Source organism: Mobula birostris, chromosome 3 (assembly GCF_030028105.1).
Source record: "Mobula birostris isolate sMobBir1 chromosome 3, sMobBir1.hap1, whole genome shotgun sequence".
In the NCBI taxonomy this organism is placed as follows: domain Eukaryota; kingdom Metazoa; phylum Chordata; class Chondrichthyes; order Myliobatiformes; family Myliobatidae; genus Mobula; species Mobula birostris.
In genome coordinates, this window is record NC_092372.1 from 157,651,990 (window position 1) to 157,666,786 (window position 14,797).

The 14,797-nt window shown below is 40.6% G+C and overlaps 1 protein-coding gene and 1 long non-coding RNA gene across 7 annotated transcripts in view; one reads left to right on the plus strand and one right to left on the minus strand.

Moving 5' to 3' along the window:
- LOC140195367 (growth factor receptor-bound protein 10-like) overlaps positions 1 to 8,980 on the minus strand; it is a 229,199-nt gene extending 220,219 nt beyond the window's left edge. For 2 of the 6 annotated variants that reach the window (XM_072253558.1, XM_072253556.1), the window contains exon 1: positions 8,143 to 8,334. The gene's annotated coding sequence lies outside the window, so the exon portion shown is untranslated. Of the gene's footprint in view, positions 1 to 7,555; positions 8,017 to 8,142; positions 8,335 to 8,876 lie in introns of those variants that run through there. The other 4 variants (XM_072253557.1, XM_072253555.1, XM_072253559.1 and 1 more) reach the window with 3 other exon arrangements.
- LOC140195371 (uncharacterized) overlaps positions 7,696 to 14,797 on the plus strand; it is a 92,265-nt gene continuing 85,163 nt past the window's right edge. The window contains exon 1 of the long non-coding RNA XR_011885444.1: positions 7,696 to 8,090. This is a non-coding gene — a long non-coding RNA (uncharacterized lncRNA). The remainder of the gene's footprint in view (positions 8,091 to 14,797) is intronic.

Here is a 14,797-nt window from a genome sequence, read left to right on the forward strand (position 1 = left end):
ACTGAAAAGTCCAATACTCCATGAAAGTGGTAACACAGGTAGACAGTGAAGAAGGCATTTAGTATTCTTGCATTTGGGAATTGAATTGAATTGACTTTATTTCTTACATTCTTCACATACATGAGTAAAAATCTTAACATCTCCATCTAAATGTGCAATGTGTAGTCATAGTAATTAATAATTTATAATAAATAGAACAGTCAATGTAGTATAGCGTACACTCAAATCAGCGTGAGTTAATCAGCCTGATGAAAGAAGCTGTCCCAGAGCCTGTTGGTCCTGGCTTTTATACTGCAGTACCATTTCCTGGATGGTCGCAGCTGGGATAGATTGTGGTTGGGGTGACTTGGGTCCCTAATGATCCTATGGGCCCTTTTTACACACCTGTCCTTGTAAATGTCCTGAATCAAGGGAAGCTTCACAACTACAGATGCACTGGGCTGTCCACACCACTCTCTGCAGAGTCCTGTGATTAAGGGAGGTGTTCCCATAACAGGCAATGATGCAGCCAGTCAGGATGCTCTCAATTGTGCCCCTGTAGAAAGTTCATAGGATTTGGGGGCCCAAATTAGGATTAGTGTGTTGAAGCATTGTGTACAAGAGTTGGGATATCATGTTGCAGCTGTACAAAATATGGATTAGAGTGCATTTGGAGTATTATATGCAGTTCAGGTTGCCACAGTATAAGAAGGACGTGGTTGCAGTAGAGTTCAGACAAACTTTGCCAGGACGTTATTTGGAATGAAAAGCTTTGATACGTAAGACAGTCCTGATGAAGGGTCTGGGCCCAAAATGTCATCTGTACTTTTTTCCATAGGTGATGTGCATCTTAGTTACCTGGATTTCCAGCATCTGCAGATTTTCTCATTTGTGGCAGGAGACGAGACAGAATTCAGAGACAAAAATGCCTTCTGCTGAGTTTTAGAATTTCAGCAAGAGTACTGTTTGCTGCCAAGCCCACATAATTTTCAGTTAGAACTGCGCAAGTTACGTCGTCTCACTTGAGGACTTTAAAGTGCTCTTTCCAGCATATACTGCCTATCTCTCTACATCAATAAACTTTCCATAGGGGTAAATCCTTGTAATCTAGGTAAAACAGGATAGATCTGAAGAATCTAAACAATTATCAATGAACTATTCAACCTGCTGTGCTTGGTGCACCATTACCATAAAACCATGAGACATAGGAGCAGAATTAGGCCATTTGGCCCATCGAGTTCTGCTTCTCCATTCAATCATGTCCAATCCTTTCTTCCCCCCTCCTCAGCCCTATTCCCTGGCCTTTTCTCCATAACCTTTGATGCCATGTCCAATCAATTATCCGTCAAGATCTGCCTTGAATACTCCCAACAATCTAGCCTGTGGTAATATATAACACAATTTCACCACCCTCTGCCGAAAGGAATTTCTCCGCATCTGTTTTTGCCTTCCTCACCACTGACTCTACCCGCAAGTTAATCTTTAGGGTGTCCTGCACAAGGACTCCCAAGTCCCTTTCCATCTCAGATTTTTGGATTTCTCCCCATTTAGAAAATAGACCACACATTTATTTCTTCTACCAAAGTGCATAACCATGCCTTTTCCAACATTATATTTCATTTACCACTCTCTGCTCATTCTCCTAATCTAAGTCCTTCTGTACCCTCCCTATCTAAGTCTTTCTCAACACCACCTGCCCCTCCACCAATCTTCGTATTATCTGCAAACTTGGCAACAAAGCCATCTATTCCATCATCTAAATCATTGATATACAACAGAAAAAGAAGTGGTCCCAACACCGACCCCTATGGAACACCACTAGTCACTAGCAGCCAACCAGAAAAGGATCCTTTTATTCCCACTCACTACCTCCTACCAATCAGACAATAATCTAACCATGTCAACAACTTTCCTATAATATCATGGGCTCTTAATTTGGTAAGCAGCCTCATGTGTGGCAAATATGCAACATGCACTGCGTCCCATTTATCTATCTTCTGTGTGATCTCCTCAAAGGATTCCAACAGGTTCGTCAGGCAGGATTTTCCCTTAAGGAAACCATGCTAACTTTGTCTTATCTTGTCCTGTGTTACCAAGTACTCCATAACCTCATCCTTAACAACTGACTCACACAACTTCCCAACCACTGAGGTCAGGCTAACTGGTCTATAATTTCCTTTCTGCTGCCTTCCTCCTTTCTTAAAGCGTGGAGTAACATTTGCAATTTTCCAGTCCTCTGGCACCATTCCAGAGCCAATGAACTTTGAAACATCATTTCTAATGCCTCCACAATCTCTACCAAACTCTAAGGTGCAGTTTATCTTGTCCGGGTGACTTGCAAACCCTTAGATCTTTTAACCTTTTGAGCACCTTCTCCCGTGTAATAGTAAGTACATTCACTTCTCTTCCCTCACACCCTTCAAAATCTGGCACACTACTTGTGTCTTCCACAGTGAAGACTGATGCAAAATACTCATTTAGTCCATCTGCCATCTCCTTGTCCCCTGTTATTATTTCTCCAGCTTCATCTTCTAGCAGTCCTATACCCACTCTCATTTTTTTTTTTTTACATACTTAAAAAAGCCTTTACTATCCACTTTGTTTGCAGGCTAGCTTTCATATTTCATCTTTTCCCTCCTAATGATTATTTTCATTACTCCCTGTAGGATTTTAAAAGCTTCCCAATTTTCTGTCTTCCCACTAATTTTTGCTTTGTTGTATGCCCTCGCTTTTGCTTTTACATTAGCTCTGACTTCCCTGGTCACCAACAGTTATACTATTTTGCCATTTGATTATTTGTTTTTGGAATACATCTATCCTGCACATTCCTCATTTTTCCAAGAAACTAACGCCACTGCTGCTCTGCCGTCATCCCTGCCTGCATCTCCTTCCAATATACTTTGGCTAACTCCCTTCTTATATCACTGAAATACTATGTCAGCTTTTACTCTCTCCCTATCAAATTTCAAGTTGAACACAATCATATTGTAATCACTTCCTCCTAAAAGTTCTTTTACCTTAAGCTCCTCTGGTTCATTACATAACACCCAATCCAGTATAGCTGATCCCCTAGAAGGCTCAAGAGTAAACTGTTCTAAAAAGCCATCTGATAGGCATTCAACAAATTCACTCTCGAAAACCATTTCAAACCTGATTTTTCCCAATTGACCTGCATGTTGAAATCTCCCATGACTATTATAACACTGCCCTTTTGACATTATACAGACCCTTCTCCCTCCACCCACACCAATCCTGACAGAGACCCTCCCCCTTTCACCCAGAACACAGACACTTCCCTAAACGTGAGAAAATCTGCAGATGCTGGAAATCCAAGGAACATACACAAACTGCTGGCGGAACTCAATAGGCCAAGCAGCATCTATGGAAAAGAGTACAGTCGACGTTTTGGGCTGCGACCCTTCATCAGGACTGGAGAAATAAAGATAAGGAGTCAGACTTAGAAAATGGGGGATAGTGGAAAAATGAACAAGAGGATAGGTGAAACTAGGCCTGTTCATATCATAGCATGATTTGCCATTTAATCTTAGCCTTGGAGCCTTTAAATGCTTGCGGAGTATTTTTTCTTTTCCCTTGAGACATGGTAATGTTCCCAATCTAAGAAAGCCTTGAGTCAGTGGCAAGTTAACCCTTGGGTCACTTAGTCACATTCATCAAACCAGTCTCAATGTTTTCTGATAGAGAAATTAAGAATTTCTCACAGGGTGCTAATAACATGGACATTCGACACTGTAGTGACTATGCTCCTCCTTTGGATTCAAAGCCATCAGGTCACCTCTGATGTGAAGAGATTTTTTTGGAGTTCCAGAGAATTTCCATGTTATTGCTCCTAATGTAATGTTTCTGACGTCATTTTATGTTTAGGTAGATCGAGCTAACTGTGGCTTAGGCACAATCAATTCAACATTTATGGGAATTTATCATGAAACTGATGATAGTGATTGCTGATTCTAACAAGACCACATTCCAAGTATTTTGTCAGGAGGACAACTTCTACTGGAGTTCACTTTCCCTACTTCCTTGCTGATTATCCTTTCCAACTCTTGGCATTTTATGCTAGCATAGGGCAGTATAGGGCTTAAAAAAATCAGAATAGAAATCCGTCTTGGCTTCATTCAGAGTTGGAGCACAAGATCTTATTTCTGCAGTTTTCTAGTTGCACATTAGATTCAATGGTTGTGAACCAGTAAAGTGAGTTCCTGAGATGATAGGCCAGGCAGCATATATAGGAAGTACATTTGTACTTCTTCCTATAGATGCTGCATGGCCTACTGCATTCCACCAGCATTTTGTGTGTGTTGCTTGAATTTCCAGCACCTGCAGATTTTTTCGTGTTACTGAGATGATAGGTCAGCTTATCTTTAACAAAAACTGAGCTCCTCTTCCAGTTTGCCCAGGAGATGGATGTGTACTCACCATCTTTTCTTTGAGGTGAATGTCCACTGCCATTGTGTTTCATTCAAAGTAGCAATATCATCACCAAAATGCCAAAATTCCCATGCTCTCATAGTGCACTGACATTCAGAGCCATTGTAACTGTTTATAGAAAACCTGACATTCTATGTCACAACAATCACAGTGACTGGAAGTTGCCTGCACAGCAAATACAACAGACTTGACAAAGTGAGATGAAGGGGAGGGAGGGAATTACTCTCAGATATAATACAAGGACAGAAGATTAATGGTGAGAGCTTGTGCCTGAGTTCACCTCTGTAAATGTTTATGTGCATGTCAGAAGACACCATGTGTATCCAGCTGTACGCAAATAACTGCAGAATAGGCTCTGCTGCATAGAAATGTTAATAAGACACTATTACAGCTCAGGGCAGAGTTCAAAGTTCAATCGCAATGTTTTTATAAGGAGTTTGTATGTCTTCCCCATGCAACGCATACGTTTTCTCTGGGTGCTCCAGTTTCCTCCCACAGTCCTAACACAGAGGTAGTAGGTTACACAAAATGTTGGAGGAACTCAGCAGGCCAGGCAGCATCTATAGAAAAAAGTACAGTCAACATTTCGGGCTGAAACCCCTTGGCAGGACTGGAGAAAAAAAGCTGAGGAGTAGATTAGAAAGGTGGGGGTGAGGGGAGACAGAAACGCCAGGCAATAGATGAAACTTGGGAGGGGAAGGGATGAAGCAGAGAGCTGGGAAGTTGATTGGGGAAAGTCAGAAGGCCATGGAAAAAAGGGGTGGGGGGGTGGAGAAGAGCACCAGAGGGAAGTGATTGGCAAGCAAGGAGATAACATGAGAGAGGGACAAGGGGATGTGAAATGAAGATTACTGGAAGCTTGAGAAATTGACGTTCATGCCATCAGGCCACCCAAATTGAATACAAGTGTTGTTCCTCAAACCTAAGGGTGGCCTTCACCCAACAGTGGAGGTGGCCACGGATGGACATATCGGAATGGTAATGGGAAATGGAATTAAAATGGGTGGCCACTGGGAGATCCCGCTTGTTCTGGCAGACTGAGCACAGATGCTCAACGAAGCGGTCTCACAATCAACATCCAAAACGTCAACTGTACTTTTTTCCACAGATGCTGCCTGGCCTGCTGAGTTCCTCCAGCATTTTGTGTGTGTTTGGATTTCCAGCATCTGTAGGTTTTCTCTTGCTTGTGAGATAGTAGGTTAATTGGTCATCATAAATCGTCCTGTGATTAGGGTTAAATTGCGGTTGCTGAAAGGTGAGGCTTGGATTACCCTGTGGCCAATAGATCACGTCATTACTCTCAAGTCTATGTTGAAGATGAGGTGCAGTATAAATGAACTCCAGTGTTCCTTGTAAGCGGAACAAGTGCTACACATGCCCTTACACTTCCTCCCTTACCACCATTCAGGGCCCCAGACAGTCCTTCCAGGTGAGGCAACACTTTACCTGTGAGTCGGCTGGGGTGATATACTGCATCCGGTGCTCCCGATGTGGCCTTCTATATATCGGCGAGACCCGACGCAGACCGGGAGACCGCTTTGCTGAACACCTACGTTCTGTCCGCCAGAGAAAGCAGGATCTCCCAGTGGCCACACATTTTAATTTCACATCCCATTCCCATTCTGACATGTTTATCCACAGCCTCCTCTACTGTAAAGATGAAGCCACACTCAGGTTGGAGGAACAACACCTTATATTCCATCTGGGTAGCCTCCAACCTGATGGCATGAACATCCACTTCTCTAACTTCCGCTAATACCCCACCTCCCCCTCGTACCCCATCTGTTATTTATATACACATTCTTTCTCTCTCTCTCTCCTTTTTCTCCCTCTGTCCCTCTCACTATACCCCTTGCCCATCCTCTGGGCTTCCCCCCTCTCCCTTTTCTTTCTCCCTAGGCCTCCTGTCCCATGATCCTCTCATATCCCTTTTGCCAATCACCTGTCCAGCTCTTGGCTCCATCCCTCCCCCTCCTGTCTTTTCCTATCATTTCCGATCTCCCCCTCCCACTTTCAAATCTCTTACTAACTCTTCCTTCAGTTAGTCCTGACGAAGGGTCTCAGCCCGAAACGTCGACTGTACCTCTTCCTAGAGATGCTGCCTGGCCTGCTGCGTTCACCAGCAACTTTGATGTGTGTTCCAGTGTAAAAGGTCCATTTTTAAAGGCACAAATTCAATAATTTATGGACTTAATGAAATTATGGATTTTAGCATATAAAAATTACATCGCTGGTGGTAAGTAGCGAAAATAAGTAAACATTGAACAATAACATCAATAATCTCAGCATCCGTCTTATTTAAATACAGCCCATTTCCCTCAAAAGTTCTTCGACAACGTGGCTGTCTTTCTTGGTTGAATTGCTTAGTTACCAACAATTAATTGTTTTAATTAATAAGAAAAACTACTCTCTAGAAAACCACTCATGCGGGAGATTCTCAACAAATTTCAGCAAGGTCTTTCAAAGGTAACCGTGTGCGCAAGTTTTTTGTGTAGTTGGTAAAATCAATTCATGCACTTTTTACATAAGCAGCCATGTGAAACGGTTTGGCTTCAGTACCTTGAATCAATAGTTCTATAATCTTATCTGCCTTTGCCAACCTTCACTTATACCCCACCCCCAAAACAAACGTTCCCTGGATTTGTGGAACGAGACACTAAAGAGTTGTGTTACATGTATTAATAATATTTCTCCAGGCAAATTACACAATATATTCATGTTGCAATAATTATACCCACATTCATCAGGAAGTGTAGAATAGCATTTAGCAAAATTTCACTATTCAGCAATTAAGCCGTCGTTTTATAGCATGGCAATTTTTCTGTACCGAAATAACCTCTCTAACTGCAATTTGACTTCAAAAATACAAATATCGAACATTTCTGTATCCAAATGGAAGAGACGTTAAGATTTTGGTTGGAGTCAATTCTTCATTTGGTGTGAAATGCTGTTACATTCACCGCTTATGTAACTCAAAAACACCACACAAGATGAAGCTAAGCCTTCCCCAGAATCATATTTAAAGTGACTAGAAAAATATGGACACGCAACATCTTACACTTACTTTTACTAGTTATTTTAACAAGCCTGTTCCTTTCCTGATCCACGTAAATCGTATTTAAAAAGATACCTGTAATATTTCAGATCCTCGAGGCCCAGGGGCTTCAAATAACGTATATCATAAAGTAGTGACGCATAAAAATGGGTTATCGCAAAAGTGGTTTGCGAAAAAAGTTTCGACGAAGCAGTATACTGCTTAGGATCCAAGAGCAGCCTTTCCTGTTCCTTTTCGCATATCCGGATTCACCCGTAGTGGAGTGCATTGGAATGCAACAGTGAGACTTAAGTCAAAAAGCTCACTTTAAAGATATTACTGTAGCACGCGCGTTGTACTTCAAATAAAGCTGAACACAGGTTTTCGGCTACATTGGACGCCGACTGCATGTCCATGAGCTGGGTGGACGTAAACCGGCTGCAGTGCCTCTTCACTGAAAATGTACAGCGTGGCTCGGACTTCAAAACAAAGGCAGCGAGATACCCTTGACCACCAATTTACACGCTGCAGACAAACAGCCGGACATTTCACAATGCACCAAAACACTTTCCAACTGCTCCTCCCCTCCCAAGAACACAAGAGAAAACTAACAGATATTCGCCTATTCAAGGTAAGCTGAAGAGGGAAGAAGAAAGTAAAGATTGAGCAAAACGGGCACTTACTTAAAAGTCTGGTTCTTAGATTATGTTTTGTGTGAGTGTGTATGCTAACTGCCCTAGGAGCTGACAGACTACCTCTCACCCCCCAACTCTCCCTCTGGCTGGCGACTCTCACTCAGTAGCTCCTCCCCAGCACGCATACGCGCTGGGACCAGTTTGAAAGAAATGGCGACGCCTCGCCTCGCCTGCGTGCGCGCCGCTGAAGCCAACTCCATTTACCACCCACCCACCCACCCGAGACCGGGGCTGTGGGGGTAACTCCGGGAACCCTACACGCTTCAAGCAGTAAAGTTACCCCACGGCTCTGAAACAAATAACCGTCTTCGCGCACGAGCATTGGCCCGAGCGGCGCCGTTACCTCCACGCGGGTACAATGACGAGGAGGTGGGGGGGGAGGAGGGAGGGAGGGAGGATTGTCGGTGGAGTCGGACCAGCAGCGAAAGGCAGAACAAAGTGTATTTTAATTTCATCTTTCTACACCCCTCCCCCACACAAAAAACCTCCCACTTGCTGTACCACTCCTTGGCCCAAACAATGAAGGGAACTGGTGACTGGATTTTTTTTTGTGTCTATTTGCCACGCGTGGGAAATTGCAAAGTGGAGTGACTCGCGCACGCCTAGCGACCGAAGAGCTGAAACTGAAGGTGCTTCCTTCTTGCCTTATGAAATGCCAGTGACGATGGTGCAATTTCGGGATATACGTGCCGATAGTCTCCAAGACGTCAGCCAAAACTTACCTTTTCGATATCCGCGGCCAAAGGTGTTATGTAAACTGCCTGCCCGGGTCACACACGACTGCGGAAACGAAATTCCGCGTCTTGTGCTCTGCTGCAGGAGCCCGCTTGAGTTGATGTTTGGCTGTTCAAAGGTTGCACTTTATTTTACTCCGTACTTTGCCTATTCTCCATAAATTTCCGGTTGACTTGTGCGCGCAAATGGTAACACCACGGGCGTCCCTTTAATGAGACGCTGCCTCGCAGGACAACAATAATTGCTACGATACAAGGAACGAGCTAGGAAGAACGGCTGCACGCAAATTTATCCTGCCTTTCGAGTTCTCCCTGTGTAATTCTAACTTAAAGTTTCCACTCTGGTGTGAAGGTTTGACCCGAGTCAGTATTGGTCATGAATTTTAATAAGTTCAATACTCCACCATTTTACTGTTGCTTCCCCTTTAATTCCTACTTGGAGGAGTAACAGAATTTATCACAGATACTTATATTTTTGATAAACTTATAGAATAACCTTTCAACTATCCAGTTCGCGTTAAACAGTTCTCTACAGCAGCCAACGAATTACTTGCCACCAGCAATGGCCTGTTCCTCTGACGTGCTGTTTTAATCCAGAAAAAACGATTATTAGTTGGTTCAATCTCAAAAGTAGGTGTGCTTTATTTACTCTTCCAAGATTAAAAAAGGAAGGCTACGCGAAACTTTCTTCAAAATGTGTAGAATAACTTAAAATGTGCATGCTCAAGGAGCATTGTTTTTATAAGCAACATAAAAGTAGCGTAAATTTTGAGGAATATAACAAACTGACTTCACATTGAAGGACAGTGAAATGCATTTCAATGCACGACCAAATAGGGATTGATGCACGTATTCCTGAATTGATCGAGGTAACTTTGTCTGTAATAAATACTTTTTTTGAGGAAGTTCATAATGGAAGCGTGTTGGGTGTATTTCTATTAGCATACTCCAAAGATTCAAACATTAATCCAAAAAGACTCCTTTAATCTTGCTGTGTTTATCTCGGGCTCTTACTGTTCTCAACATTCAAAGATAAGGATTTTTAAAGCACATTTTTGACTTCCTAATAAGGCGTTTGGTATCTCTCCTGCAAGGTTTAGATGAGAGAATCTCTGATGGGGGCGGGGGGAAGCGAGGCTCAGTTTTGCTGTCCGATAAAACTGAGTTAATCTGTGCACAAGCGATTACAGATTTAGCAGCAAAGGGCCTACTTGTTTTCTGTAGAAGGATGTAATTTTTAAAGCAAGTTACCAGTATTATTTTCAATAATTGTAAACAAAAATAATACTTCACAAATTTAGAAGCATCTATGTTTCAAATACACAATTAACAAATTTTCAAATAAACGGCCCACTCGTTGGTTGACAAGAAGAAGAATGCACTTTTTGAAAGATAATAACCTATTTCAAAACCATTTCTACACAAGAAATGGAACTCTGCAGTGAAAGTAGCTCCATTAACAGACAACCTCTGTTCACTATTTAAAGTAAATGTCAAATGTTTTCAAAGAAGGACTGCTGTAAGAAAAATAATCTGGTAGTGCACAAGTAGAGTTCTAATCATTGGTTAATTGGGCTAAATGCCTTCACTCAGTTCTCCAAAAAATATCTGAGATATTAAGTGCTTCTACTGATGAAAATGAAAACAATGCATAAACCTGAAACCTTTAATTTTCATGTTCCTCAAATAAAGTTCCTCAAGTAAAATGTTCAAAAAGATTATTGATTAAAGCTATATAATGGAGAAGTATGTTGTTATGGCTATTTTGTTTAGCTTGATTTTTTTCATGTATTTCATTTGAATACTACTAGCCTTATTTTTTGATTCTGCTACTATGAAGAACTTAAAATGCATAGAAGGTCAGGCAAGTTAGGTCAGACTCAACAGATGGTTTGCCAAGCATTTGGTGGAAAAATGATAGTTAACATTTCTAACATTAATGTCAGAATTCAGCATTTGCAGTTTCCTTTTAATTTTCACTTACTGCTGAATTCAATATTATTTTTCTTCCAGGAATGCCAACCTCAAAGAAATTCTGTTCCATTCTGTTGAAGGGTTTTTTTTACCAAAAATCTTAACTCTGTTCTTCTTATCACAGATAATACTTAACCTGCTGAAGATAATACTTACCTGCTGATTGCATCCAGTATTTTCTGATATGTTTCAGATTTCCAGCATTCACATTATCTTTCAATTTATTCTATAGAAATTATCTATTTTACATAGGAAAGGAAAGGTATGTCGCACCTGGAGTTTCTCTGGTTAGCAGACGATTTTCCTCCACACCCCTATGACGTAGTGGGGAACTGCGTACGAGGCAAGTTACAGCAGTGGTTTGCCATTGCCTTCTGTCGGGTGAGTTTCCAAGAGATCACCAGCTTGTAACCCAGCACGGATGGAAAACGTGCAGGGGAGCTGGCTGGATTCGAGCTTGGGACCTTTCGTCCCAAAGTGCCACTACGCCACCAGCCAGGTCATAGCTATCTGAAAATATAATGAAGAATTTTTCAAATTACTTCCAATTGAAAAATAGTAACTCAATTAGACTGAAAATCAGGTTTTAAAAATGTGTTAATTATTGCTTAAGGCTGTACAAACTTGCTTTGTATCCATGAAGTTAATGCCCAGTTTTTCTCCATGGTGAAAAGGAGTAACAACTCATCCAACATGATTTATATTTAAAGGTATGTTGATTTCATCACAAATAAACCTGATCAATCGAATGATTTAAAACTTCTCTCCTCATTATCCAGATCTAATCAAATACATTTGGAAGTTGAAAGGTATGATTCATATGACAGCTGCATGTAATATCATATGCTGTACCACCAATGGTAAATGCCATAACGTTGGTGGTGTGCATAACGTTGCTCAAGGAAAAAAAGACATCTCTTTCTTTCTACCCTCTACTAATAGCCTTTCGTGTAGAATCAAAAAATTGTCATCTTTGTGCTGTACCGCAAATCTCTTGACAAGTTGCAATCATTTTGAGAATGTTTTGTATTAGCTGTGGTAATTATGGTCTACTTTCCATACTTCCTCTTTCATAAGCACAAACTGCTACTGCCTATATCAATTTGGAATGCCCCTAAATGACAAGCCAATTAGTAAGATGAATTGTATTGATTAAACATTAAAATCAATAAGCAGGTAGCATGAATTTGTTTTTCTGTGTACACGAGGCTGAATTAGTGCAAATCGTTCTTGCATTGAGATCCTAATGCTTGTTTTCAGGAGCTCGCTGATATAATTTTCACAATGCGAAATGGTGATGACTTAATGGCACCTAAAAATCTGGATCTCCAGTACCATTGAGATTAGGGTATAGAAATTGCGTAGTACACTGGCAATTTGATTTGTGCTATATAAAACACTTTGCCATTCATAATCCTTCATTAATTGCATACTCAATTATATTGCGATTTCCCTTCCAGGTCTGTATGTAGAAAAGCCTAGAGTTATACATAACAATGTAGCTTGTTACCACTTCCTTGATTTTCTGGTGGCAACTACTGATAGATAACTAGGCCTTCTGTACAGACTTCATAACTTTGGAACAGATTTCAGTTGGGTATGCTGTTAGTTAGAAAATTACCTTCATACCTATGTTACCTAAGGACTCCACTCTTTAACATCACGCTATCCCTCCAACATAGGTGATATGAGTAACATCCAGTGATTCAGACACAGCATTGCCAAAGTCTTCAAAGAGCCCAATTATTGTTTTTTTAACATGTATTTTCTGAGAAGTTCCCCACCAAAAGACAGTCAAAATCTTTTTCCCATGCAGAATTATCAAGAAGAAGAGTTAATATTTTTAAGGTGAGTGTGAGGAGTTTTAAAAGGAGTCTGAGGGGTAAGTTTTTTTTACACAGAATAGTTGATATCTGAAACAGAGGAAGTGGTGGAATCAGAAACAATTAGTTTATTTCAGAGCCATTTAGATAGCTTAAACAGCTAGTCTCAGAAGGGTATCGATTTAGTATATGCTGATGAAAATTAGTGTAAGTCAGCATAGAATTATACAGCACAGGACAGAAACAGGCCTTCTAGCCGATCTTATATGCCAAGCTACCATTCTGTCTAATTCCATCAACCCGTACCTGGACCAAAGCCTTCCATACCCCTCCCATCCATGTTGCCTATCCAAACGTTACTTAAGTATTCCAATTAAAGCTGCATCCACGAATTCCATTTACAGCTTATCCTGTAGTGTATTTCGTATGAGTAATATTGTAAATATATTGTTTGATGAAGTATTCTTTGTCTACATAATTCATTATGGGTTATATGTAAGAAGTTTGTGAATGGAGTACATCATCATGCCACCAAATCATATGTGCCTCACTAAAAGTAAAACTAAAGGTCCACAAGTTATCCCTGGCTCCCGTGACTTTATTTCAATTAGTTTTATGTTTAAGAGACGCAAAACATGATTTTGGCAATCAGGAAGCTTGAAAACGAACCCAACATGACTACTTACCTGTTGAAGCACAGCAAGATGTTGGCTTTTTTTAAAAAAAAAAGCTCAGCATATTTTCTTCTTTTGGGGGGGCGGGGAGAGAGACAAAAGAAAAAATACATGTTTTCTTCTTCAAAAGGGGTGAGAGACTTGAGTTTTAAAAAAAGGCAGAAAATGGATGAAATTCATGGGTTCATAAGCAGTGGATGCCAGGTGATAATAATGACGAATATATAAAACGTAGAAATGGCTGGCTACATCAGAAAGATAGATGTGTTTGATTGCACTACAGGTAATTGGATAATGAACAAATTGACCTGTATTTTAAAGGAAATAGAATAGCTGATAAGAAATGTGTGCCAGTTTGGTGAGTGCAATTGGGGGAAGAGCATACAGTTCGCTTAAAAGTTTGATTACTCCAACCAAACCAGCCAAAGTGAGCTTTGCTGATATCATGAATGTACTGCAGGAACATTTAGAACCAAAACCATTGTTAAATGCGGAACACTTTAGGTTTCATAAGCAAAATCAAAAAGGGGAGTCCATTTCAGTTTATGTGGCCAAATTGAAGAAATTGAGCATTGCCAGTTAAATAATGGGCTTAATAATACACTGAAAGATTGTTTAGTTTATGGAATTTTACAAGAAAGTATTCAAAAATGGCTCCTAAATGAAGCACAACTCACATTTTCAAAAAATCAATGGAAAGAGTAGACAGACACAATTAAGTTGCAGACAGGAATAAAACTGAGCATGTACAAAATTGCAGCGTCTAGACAAAACCATGCATGGCAAAATAAATTATATTACCCTTCTGGCAAGAGCTCACATGCACCAGGTTTAAAGGCAAACCTTGCCAGAAATGCAACAAGTTAGGATGCATACAAAGAGCGTGTTCGGCAGGCAAAAATAAATGGTTTGCACAGGGAAGAGAAAAAGCTAAAAGGTCAAGTTGCTGTTCAAACAGAGAATTAAACAGCATACTGTTGATGAAAAATCTGATAATGATGAGAATGACAGCACTAGGTAGCCTTGAGATTTAAGGTGTGAAAACTAAGCACCAGAAGTGAATGGTAAATCAATTAAAATGGAATTAGACACTGACTCAGCTGTTTCAGTCATTTCCACAAAATTAGTTTGAACAGCATTTCAAAGAGACTGAACTGAAGCCTCCAGCTATCCATCCAAGAACTTGTTCTGAAGAAAAGATAACTCCTGGTACATATCTGAAAGCTTGGCATCATTCTTGAAGACTGAATGGAGGTGCTTTACAAAGCAGGAATTAAAATTAGTATGTTATCTTATTAAGATAAGCTTACATTATGAGCAGTAAATATAGCATACAACAATAAATTCACATGGATACATGGACAAGTCAGTAGCCAGGTATTCCATCTCCTGGAGTTCTGTCAGAAAGTATCATGAAAGCAGAGGAATATTAATGGCA